A 9,962-nucleotide genomic window follows, 5' to 3' on the forward strand; every position below is an offset into this window, starting at 1 on the left:
CCGTCCTCATTTAGTATTTCGAAAAGTCAAGATTTTTCCCCGTGTCGTTGGCTCAGGTCTTGACATGGCCCAGGTCAAGTCTGAAGTTAGTCGGATGAAACATGTAGGAGAAGTGGGCAAAAGTATGCCCCCTGTAAATGTGCTAAAATCGTAAAAAAATGGGACATTCAAAAATTCGTAGCTCACTTCCTGTTCATTTTAGCATATGGGTCCAAGAGACTTTTTTTGTAGGTCTTGGGCTCCCTAATACACCTCAAAATGTTCGTAGCTCTTGCTTAAACGTACAACTGGGGCTATTTCGTTAAAAATTTCTAGGGGGCGCTATTGAGTCATTTTTCTAAAAATAGCACAATCCATGATAAAATATTGCTCATTTTGCCAGGCCAGATGTGTGTGCCAAGTTTCATGTGTTTCTGTGCCAGTTTAGGCCCTCAAAATTGCCGTTGTTTTCTTGGCGAACAGCGCTTAGCCACGCCCACAGCGATTCGCGAAAACTCACAAACTTCGTGTTGTGACATCAGGAAGGCCGAAACCCTCATCTGAGCAAATATGAGGTAGGTCCAGTTAACGTGGTTGGAGAAAAACATTGAAGAAAAATCGTGAGAAAAACATTGAAGAAAAATCATAAGAAAAAAAATTGCCTTTAGGTGGCGCTATGAGTAAGATGAAATATAAGTTCGTAGATGTCTTTAGGGCTGGACTCTCATCAATTGTGTGAAATTTTCAGAAGATAGGATTATCTGGGTCAAGTTAAAGCAGCTTTTATTGCCATGAAAAATTAGCAGACTTTGCGGCATCGTAGCGGCCACGCCCTTTGGCGAAAAGTTACAATATTCGGTGTGGGGCATGATCAACATCTTAAGGCTTTTCTGACCAATTTTCAACTGGATCCCTTCAAAGAGCTTGGCACAGTAGCTAAAAACGTAAAATATGACATTTATTGTCACCACTAGGTGGCGCTATATGTATAACTGAATTTTATCATATAAATGTTTTCAGGCCGTGACTATTAAGTTGCATGAGAAGTTTGAGATTTTTTGGAGCTTGTACATGGGAGTTATTAAGCATTTTGTCTTTCTGGACAAATGAAATTTTCAAGGCAATTTTTGATGCCCCGCCCCCGTCATATAGTATTTCGAAAAGTCAAGATTTTTTGCCCAGTTGTTGTCTCAGGTCTTGAGATGATACATGGCAAGTTTGAAGTCAATTGGATGAAAAATGTTTGCAAAGGGGGAAAAAGCATGACCACAGTGAATGTGCCAAAATGGACCAAAATTGGACATTCAAAAATTCATAGCTCACTTCCTGTACATTTTAGGAAATGGCTTCCACTGACTTTTTTTGTGTGGCTCGGGGTGCTACACGTGCCTGCCAATTTTCATAGCTCTAGGTAAAACGGGCCGGGATTGGTTTTTATTTTTCTACGCTCAGTGGCGCTATAGAGTCGCATTATGACAACTTCATAATATCAAATTTTTCGCCGGGCCCGAAGAGATTGCAAAGTTTGGTGAGTTTTCGTAAATGGTTAGGCCCTCAAAAATCGTTTACGGAGAATGAGAAGAAGAAGAAGAAGAAGAAGAATTCTTACAAAAACAAGAGGAACCTTGCAGCGGTCGCTGCTCGGGCCCTAATAATGTGTAGTGTTGTCTGCTTGGTTCGTAAGACAGAATGGGGAAACCTGTAAGAAAGAAGTATCCATGGAAAAAGTACCGTATTTTCCGCACTATAAGGCGCACCACATTATAAGGCGCTGTTAGGATGGGGGAGGGGGCACAGAGAGGACCCAAATGCAGGTACGATGAGACAAGTAGGGTTGGTGCAAGTAGCTTTAATGAGCAGAGGTGAGTGGAGCAGGCAAGCAGGCCAACTTGATCAGGAGAGTGCCTACAGGGTGGAAGACGGCCAGGAGCAGAGAGACAGGTGGTGAGCGGGTGAACAGGCCGGCCGGCAGGCAGGCAGGCAGGATGACAGGCAGGATGGCAGACGAGATGGCAGACGAGCAAGCAAGGCGGGAGCCGGTGGAGATGACCTGGACAGGTGGGACACAAATAGTTACAGAGCAAGCCAAACAAGTGAGTAAGTCAACTGGACACTACTGACTGGTGCACTACTCAAGACGTTCTGGCGCCGAGATGTGGTCCGGGGCTGGTTTAAGTAGGCTGGCAAGGTAATCATCCCCACCTGGCTGCTGCTCCAGCTGCTTCTCGTCCACCTAATTAGCTTCCTTATCACACACACACACACACACACACACACACACACACACACACACACACACACACACACACACACACACACACACACACACACACACACACACACACACACACACACACACACAGAGGGAGGAGGGGAACAGGGCTCATGGAGCCGGAACCCTGACAGTACCCCCCCCCCTTACGGGCGCCACCCGGCGCACGCCGACGGTTCAAGTCCGCGATGAGGGACTTGTCGAGGATCCAACCACCAGGGATCCAGCACCGTTCCTCCGGGCCGTATCCAGCCCAATCCACCAGGTACTGTTATCCACGCCCCCGGCGACGGACATCCAGCAGGCAGCGGACCTTGTAGGCGGGACCGCCCTCCACTACCTGTGGGGGCGGGACACTGCGGGGCTAATGGACTAGAAACAAATGGTTTAACTTGCGATACGTGGAATGCGGATGGATTCGGAGAGAAGAAGCCAACTTGAGTCGTACCGCACATGGGTTGATTATCTTCTCGATTTCATATGGACCTATGAATCGAGGAGCCAATTTGCGGGAGCTAACCTTCAAGGGGAGGTATTTAGCATTCAGCCAAACCTTCTGGCCCACGGTGTAGGAGGGCGCCGGCAAGCGACGACGGTTAGCCTGTGCCTCTGAACGAGCTGTGGATTGGAGGAGAGAGGCACGGGCCCGTTTCCAGACCCTGGCACAGCGACTCAAGTGGGGTTGAACGGAAGGGACTGCCAGGTCCTTTTCTTGGGCAGGAAACAGGGGAGGTTGATAGCCTAAGGAGCAGCGGAAAGGCAACATACCTAAGGAGGCGTTAGGCAAAGCATTGTGTGCGTATTCGACCCAGGGGAGAAAGGTGCTCCAGGTGGACGGGTTGTGGTGAGACATACATCTGAGGGAGGTCTCCAGTTGCTGGTTTGCCCGTTCAGACTGGTCATTGGTTTGGGGGTGGTACACAGATGAGAGGCTAACTGAAATGCCCAGGGCTGAACAGAAGGATTTCCAGACGAGGGATGTAAACTGAGGACCTCTGTCTGAGACTATGTCATGTGGTATGCCGTGGAGCCGAAAAACATGCTGAACTAAAAGGTCTGCAGTCTCTGTGGCTGAGGGGAGCTTGACCAGAGGGACAAAGTGGGCAGCCTTGGAGAATCTGTTAATAATTGTAAGTATTACAGTATACCCATGGGATGGGGGAAGACCGGAGAGAAAATCAAGGGCAATATGGGACCAAGGACGACTGGAGACCGGCAATGGACGGAGGTACCCAGCACTGGGTCTGGTGGAGTTCTTGTTGCGAGCACATACTGGACAGGCTGCGACGTATTCCCGTGTGTCAGCCCCCATGGTGCGCCACCAGAATCGCTGATGCAGTACTGACAGGGTTCTCCTCACTCCCAGGTGGCATGTGAGGCGAGAGGCATGAGCCCATTTGAGAACCTGCGGGCGGACATGATCAGGGACAAACAGGGTTCTAGGGGACCCACCTCGAGGATCTGGCTGCTCGTTCTGTGCGTTCTTGACTAGAGTCTCTATAGTCAGTTCGACTGATCCCATGAAACAGGCGGGCGGGAGGATAGATGAGCATAGTGTCCAGAACATGCGGCCGCAAATCCGATGACACGACTACAAAGTCGATCATCGAACTGCGGCCTAGGGTGTCCTGGTGCCAAGTGCACATATGGACACCCATATGTTTGAACATGGTGTTCGTTATGGACAATCCGTGACGAGCACAGAAGTCCAATAACAGAACACCGCTCGGGTTCCAATCGGGGGAGCCGTTCCTCCCAATCAACTAGGACCTGTCATTGCCCACGTGAGCGTTGAAGTCCCCCAGCAGAACGAGGGAGTCCCCAGGGGGAGCGCTCTCCAGCACACCCTCCAAGGACTCCAAAAAGGGTGGGTACTCTGAACTGCTGTTTGGTGCATATGCACAAACAACAGTCAGAACCCGTCCCCCCACCCAAAGGTGGAGGGAGGCTACCCTCTTGTCTACCGGGGTGAACCCCAACGTACAGGCGCCGAGCCGGGGGGCAATAAGTATGCCCACACCTGCTCTGCGCCTCCCACCATGGGCAACTCCAGAGTGGAAGAGAGTCCAACCCCTCTCGAGAGGACTGGTACCAGAGCCCAAGCTGTGTGTGGAGGCGAGTCCGAATATATCTAGTCGGAACTTCTCTGCCTCACACACCAGCTCGGGCTCCTTCCCCGCAAGAGAGGTGACATTCCATGTCCCGAGAGCCAGCTTCTGTAGCCGGGGATCGGTCCGCCAAGGTCACCCCCTTGGCTGCCGCCCAGCCTGCTTAGCACCCGACCCCTTTGGCCCCTCCCACAAGTGGTGAGCCCGTGGGAAGGGGGACCAACGTTGCCTTTTCGGGCTGTGCCCGGCCGGGACCCATGGGTGCAGGCCCGGACACCAGGCGCTCGCCAACGAGCCCCGCCTCCAGGCCTGGTTCCAGAGGGGGGCCCCGGTGACCCGCGTCCGGGAAAGGGAAACATGTTTCCAATAATTTTATACATCATAAGGGGTTTTTGAGTCGTGCTTAGTCTGGCCCCTCACCTAGGACCTGTTTGCCATGGGTGACCCTGCCAGGGGCATAAAGGGGACAACATAGCTCCTAGGATCATTGGGACAGGCAAACCCCTCCACCACGGTAAGGTGCCGGCTCACGGAGGGGTGCCATGTTGTAGTGACAGAAAAATGACCAACTCAAATCAGTCACACTTTGGTTTGGTTTTACAGTACAGTACATATTTTATGTTTTTTTAAACTTATTTTAATTGAATTGTTATGAAATTACTCTATCAATGGATTTTTAAACTTTTTTTTGTTATTGAATTGTTATGAAATTACTCTATCAATGACTAAAAAAATAAAACCATATTTAAATTAGGCGGAAAAAAGTTTAATATTTTATTGTAAATTTAGATATGCATTGAGATATAAAATTTGCGATTAATGTGCGATTAATCGTCAGTTAATTATTAAAGTCATGTGATTAATTAAAAATTTTAATTGACTCACACCTCTAATATATACATATACAGTGGAACCTCTACTTACGAACGACTCTTCAAACGAAAATTTCGAGTTACGAAACGCCTCAACGGGAAAATATTGCCTCTTGTTACGAAAGAAATTTCTAGATACGAAAGGTAAAAATACATTACCGAACGCAACATACTTTCGGCTATAGCTATTTCCTACCATAGGTACCTATGAGCGTAAATACTAGATCGGTGTTTGTGCATCGTTCTGGCATCCCATTGGCTAAGAGGAACTTTCTACCATAGGTATGAGCATATACTAGATCGGTGTTTGTGCATGTTTCTGGCATCCCATTGGCTAAGAGGAACCTCTACCATAGGTATCTATGAGCATATACTAGATCGGTGTCTATACAGCGTCCTCATCATTCATCGCGCAGCCCATGAGGTGTTCCGATAGTCTTTCGTAAACGTATGAACTAACGGCCAACGAATTTGTGCAAAAATTCAAACAATTGGTGATTGATGAAGGCACAGTTAGTTTTTAATTGCGACGAGACGGGCCTTTTTTTTGGAAAAAAGAGATTCCTCGCCATACCGTTTCAGAATTTGTTTAAAAGAATCGCCCAGAAAAAGTGTTCACCAGTCGGGTGTTTGCTCACTATAAGATGATGTTTGCCTTAGACATTTCCGAAGGATTGTTTTTTGTTTTTTGTTTAAAAAAAAAAAAAAAAAGCAACCATCCTTGGATCAGTTCTTTACAAAACACCAGGCAAAAAAAAAAAAAACACTTCTGAGAGAGGAGAATATGAACCAAAGAGGGCAAAAAATGATGAGGACAGCAGTTAAAAAGGTAAATGAGCATCATTTTTATTCTTTACTCTATTCTTTGTTTTTTACATTACGCACAACTCTCATTTGTTGTGCAATAATCTAATTGTAACAGGTATTTGTTACATGTTTTGATGCAATTTTTATGCTTTATAAAACATTTATGTCTGAATTCTGGGAGGCTTGGAACGGATTAGGGGATTTACATGGAAAATGCGTCTCTACTTACATTTTCTACTAAAGAACTTTCTTCCAGAACCAATTAATTTCGTAAGTAGAGGTACCACTGTGTATGTATATATATATATATATGTTGCTTGTCGGTAGTGCATTGAATGACACTCCATTCATGTGTAAGTCTGCATGTGTTGTCAAGTCGCGCCGGGAGTGACGTCATGCAGCCGACAAATGGGCTCTCTTTGCACAGCTCGACTACTTCCTGAACTCAATACCACACCTTTGTTTCCTGTCTTTCATGAGTGGACAAACTGATTAATCCAGGTGTGTCTGGCCAATGTCGTTGTAGTTACTGAGATCAGGCACACCTGAATTAATCAGTTTGTCCACTCATGAAAGACAGGAAATGAAGGAATGGTGTTGAGTTCAGGAAGCAGTGGATTTGTGCAAAGAGCCCATTTGGCCTTCAGAGGACCCAGCCTTGTGAATTTGGACACAGGCTATGTCTCTCGGCTGGCCTGGGAACGCCTTGGGATCCCGCCAGAGGAGCTGGTTGAAGTGGCTGGGGAGAGGGAGAAGAGAAGCAGCTGCCCCCGCGACCCGACCTTGGATAAGCGTTAGAGGATGGATGGATGGATGTTTGGATGGATGGATGGATGGATGGATGTTTGGATGGATGGATGGATGGATGGATGGATGGATGGATGGATGACATGCAGACCATTCACCCCAATTTGCTGAAGTTGTTAGTTTATTGAAAAAACATTAATAAATAAAATTGTTTCTACTTCTAATAGGGTGAAGTGTTGTTCATATGCCGTAGATGCTCTTCACTGCCTTCTATAGCCTGGAAGAATATCGACCACAGTGGGGAAAAGCCGCGCTGTGGTTGATGAAGGCAGCAAAACGTGTGCTCGCAGGCGCACCCCCGTCAAGCAAAAACCCTTTGAAAGTGGAGGTGACGGATCATGGTCTTCATGAAACTGAGGGGGACGTGTCCCTCCCTCCCCAGTACCATATGCGCCCGTGACAGTGACTCCTTGTAATACACGCTGGAAAAAACATTTGTCCCTATACAGCACAGGTGATATTTTTTCAGCATGGCTACATTTAGAACGCGTATTGCATAGACGTATACAGAAAGGCTAATCATTATTAATATTATTTTGAATATAAACTTTAGTTGAAGTTTTCTTGCTCAAAAGGAAATACATCAGAATTTTATGTATCTGTTAAAGGGGCACGATGCAAGAGTCAGAGTTTTTGCACATTTGCGCTACCTCTGGCGAAAGGTGGAATGGACCCCAGTGACGTGCACACGCCCAGGAGCATGCGCGACTTTTCGGGCACAAGCAAACCTCGAATTTAATTGAACAAACGTAAACACGGAGCACAACGCCTTTTTCACAGGCTTAATAATGTCTACAGAGGCAAGAAACGTATTAATCTTCAAGTTACTTTGTATGTTAAACTCATTTTGAGTGACAAAAGCTTACGTAATTACAAACTTCCAAACGTAAATAGTGCATCCCGTGAATCCAATGACATTGAGGATAGCAATACGTTGCTAATATGCCCAAGTGCGGAGACATTAGTAAGCAACCGTGCAGTAGTTTTATTCTGCACTGCTAATCATAAATGGGCCCTATTGTATTTTCGTTACGAAGTCTTACCTTTTTAGCAAAAAGTCAGCAAGCTGTGGGTCCCGTTTCATCCCCAGGATAGCTCTTAGCTCTCTCCACCTGACAAACACTGCTCCTATATTTATCCGCGTCCTCCCGTGACACTGGTCTGAAAGTTTTTTTACTTCTCTTTGTCTTCCGTGGAGTCTCCATAAGGGATTGAGACGTATCGGGTGCAGGTCTCTTTAAATCCAGTTTGAATTAGCTGTCCTGTCCGTGAAGTTGCGTGAACAATCGCGAGAGCTAACAGGGACAATAGTGTGCACGCACATGACGTCATGCTCAGAGCAAAAGCTAAAGTTTCCGGCCCGAACGCTCCAACATTTTTTCCTTTTACAGAAAAATAGGGGCAACAGTCATTGTGCCACAGTCGTGCCTCTTGTCCATTATACAATTCTTACTTAAAACATGTGCGGGTGAAAAATATGGTTATTTTAACACTCAAATTTGAGTCTAATCTTGCATCGTGCACCTTTTAAGGCCATGAAATCCTGACCTCGTAAAGAAATAAAATACATTTATCTTGCCATTTGGGATGTTGTTCACAAGGATTACTCGTGGGCATGGATTATTGATTTTAGACTTTAAGTCTAAGTCATTTTTCTTCTATGATAAATCTTCCAAGCTGTTCCAGATAAAAACGGGGGCGTCCTAAGACATGAGACGTGTGCCAATTTTAGGAGCTACATTACATGGCAGCAAGGGGTTGTGTTATGACCTTTTGGACTCTCTGGAATTTCAGAGTCTAAAATTCACTCACCTCTGTTCAACTTATTTGTCTTCAGACAGAACGTTTCTCAGTCTTATGCCGGAGCACGAATTGAGTGATCGGTAAGATATCATATGCAATGCTGATCTCAGCGCTGCTGCAAGATAAACTTGCATGACTGATTGGTTTGATCATCGACGGGATACGCGTTCATCACATTCATCTTGGCAGTTAAAGCAACAGCTGAAGGAATAGCGTCCAAACAGGCATCGCGACACTCTCTCTCGCCTCATTCTCTACCACTGGAACCAATCAACTGGATATTTTAAGTGGAACAAGGCCACTTACATTCAAATGGAGATTTCACTTGAAGGCGGTATCAACTCGTCAGCCAACTTTGAGTACAAGGGAGCTCACCAAGCATTTCGGGATCGCTGGAAACAGACAGATGACACAATGTGTCGCCACAGCTTGTCCTTCCATTTGCACCATACAATGAGGAGCGACTTCTTTGCGAGCTACATGTACCTGTTGGAGAAGATTCCTCTCGGTAAGATGTTCCAGCCAGCACTCTAACCATTTCGCAATTGGATAATCACATAGTCTATAATTCTCTTTTTATGACCATGGACTTCAATTTTGTTTAATAAAAGGTCTCACAACAAACAGTTTACATAAGCGTATAATTTTGCCACCCATCAATAAAATGAACACGTTTTCCCTTAAGACAATTAATCTCTTGATCTAATTTGCCACTTATACACTCAAGTCAAAGGCATGCCAGTTAAAGTATGCAATGATTATTAGAACAGAAACATTCATACATAGCACATGAAGTACTACTGTAGATCATAAAATTACATATTGGCATGACTTGGATTTATATAATATCCCTAAATTGCACTCTTTGATATGTTGTATTGCGTTAATTGAGATTTATTTACAGCTGTAATAAAGCCGGCATTAGATAAAGTACATCAGTACATATATGTACTGTAAGAAAAAAAAAAGAAGGCTAAATTGACATGAGAAACATGAATAAAAGTACTACCCAATGTCATACACAGTAAAAACCTCCAAGGAACAGTACACAATGGCTATTATTATTATTATTATTATTATTATTTTTAGCTTTTAGAATATCTATATTTAACCTATTAGTAATGCAAAGGCATTGTAACCAACATATATATATATATATATATATACATACATATATATTTATGTATGTGTTAGAGCTGTCAAAGTTAAAGCGTTAATAGATTAATTAATCACAGAAAAATGTCGCATTAATCACGTCCTGTTGGTGTGCTCGGTGGTAAATTTCGTTTTAAAAAACACCCTGACGGGACTTTA

Source organism: Festucalex cinctus, chromosome 10 (assembly GCF_051991245.1).
Source record: "Festucalex cinctus isolate MCC-2025b chromosome 10, RoL_Fcin_1.0, whole genome shotgun sequence".
In the NCBI taxonomy this organism is placed as follows: Eukaryota; Metazoa; Chordata; class Actinopteri; order Syngnathiformes; family Syngnathidae; genus Festucalex; species Festucalex cinctus.